The sequence below is a fragment of the Capra hircus genome, chromosome 15, assembly GCF_001704415.2.
Source record: "Capra hircus breed San Clemente chromosome 15, ASM170441v1, whole genome shotgun sequence".
Classification (NCBI taxonomy): Eukaryota; Metazoa; Chordata; class Mammalia; order Artiodactyla; family Bovidae; genus Capra; species Capra hircus.
The window spans coordinates 54,910,079-54,911,998 of NC_030822.1; positions in this window are offsets into that span (position 1 = coordinate 54,910,079).

Genomic DNA, 1,920 nt, shown 5'->3' on the forward strand with positions numbered 1-1,920 from the left:
CTCTTTGTTTGATGTGCTGGTAGAATTCAACCTCCTGAAGAAAATTTTCTCTAGTGGAGCAACTGTAACTTGGGGAGTGGAGCTGGCATTTCATTCACTCCTTCAGTAGATGTTCGAGTGCTTGCTTTGTGCCAGGTACATCATAGAACTGAAGAAAATAAAGCTCTGCTTTCATGGAGCTTCAAGTGTAGCGGGGAGAGTTGACAGAACGGGTGGGGGTTTGTCAGAGCCAATAAGGAGACCAGTGTCAGATGACTGACCATGTTATGGAGGAATGTCAAGCAGGGAAGGGGTCTGGGTAGTGCCAGGGAAGGCAGGGCATTTGCCTTATTAGATGGAACTGCAGAGAAAGGGCCAACCAGGGATTGAATCCATGTCCCTCTTTGGCCATGCCACTGGTTGTGAATTCATTTGATCCTTGAGCCCTGTGAGGTAGGCCTAAGACCTGAGCTTGGTCTTGTCAGGCTAAGGTTTGGTAGTGAGTAGAATGGTTAGAGGTGGAACTGAAGACAGAAATGGGCAGGAGGTGATGGGGTTGAGAGGACTCTACTGGTAACATTCCTGGAGCAAAACTGTGAGACTTTCCCAATGCCTACTGACACCAGGGAGGACGCTGGGCTGTGGCGTTCAGCTGGAAATATGTTAAAGTGGACTAGATGCCAAGGCAGTGTTGTGAATGGACCTGTGGGGCCTTCCAGCTAGTGAGGCCCTATCAACCCAGTGCCCCCTTCTCACAGGCCCTAAGAGACTCAGCCTTCTTGTCTTCCTTAGGCTGTGCTGTGACCACTCAGTATTCCAGAGGTTTAAAGTTCAGGCGTCAGGGCAGTAATCTCAAACCTGGTCTATCATGTATATTTTTTGAACCTGTGTCCCAAGATATGCGTTTTTATTTATTAAGTATAATAATGCCTCATTGACTAATATATATCTCTTAAAACAGTGACCAAAAAATTGAGCATATGGTGAGATAGGTAAATATACAAACTAACTTATTTTTCAAAAAATTTGGATTACCTCTTGCGTCTCTGATCCCAAGGGTCATATGTTCTAGCTATGTGAAGTTGGGCAACTTAATCTCTCCAAACTTCAGTGTTCTCATCTGTAAGGTAAAGGTAATAAAACCATGTGAGAAATGTGAGGGTTAAATGAGATAATTCAAGCACAGCTCTTAAAACCTCAAGAAGAAAAATCTTTCCAAACTTGAGTGTTAGAATTCATTCTCTCTAGCTTCTCTCTTTTGCCATGCTGAAAACATCAATAGATCTAGGTTCTTTTCATTGGGAAGAGTTTGCACAAAATCTAGGGACAACCGGTATCAAATGCGGGTAAGTTACATAGGTGAGAAACTACCATATTTTTCATCATAATTATACTGGGTTTGGAATCGTGAATTCCTCTCTTGAAAGCCCCTTAAAGCAGATTCCTCTCCTCCTAAACATATTAATAAAAATTACTTAAACACAATGTGTCAGTTGTTGTTTGAAGCACTTTGCACAGTAATATTATCTTAGTCCACCTAATCCTTGAGTTCCATGTCATTATTATCCCCATTTTGTTAAGTAACTTGCCCCAGGCCTCTCACATTAGCAAGTTATTGAGCCAGAACTCTAACGTAGATGGACTGCAACTCCAGAGCTCACGTTCGTGTAATTCCTACTCTGGTGCTTCTGAAGCTGCTGGGGGCAGAAGTCTTATTGGAGTCATGGATGTATCCTCGCGACAACTACAGCACTTGCTGCACAGTTGTTTGAGCAGATGGAAGGACGAAGAGAAATTGCCGGGTCAGAGGGGATGTAGAGTGGGCCCCAGAATTGTGCGTGTTCCTGTTCTTCAGTCCTCCAAGTTTCCGAGACTCGCACAAGTCTGCCCAGCACTTCCAAACACACCGTCACTTCCGGCCCTGGCCCCGCCCCCGGCTCG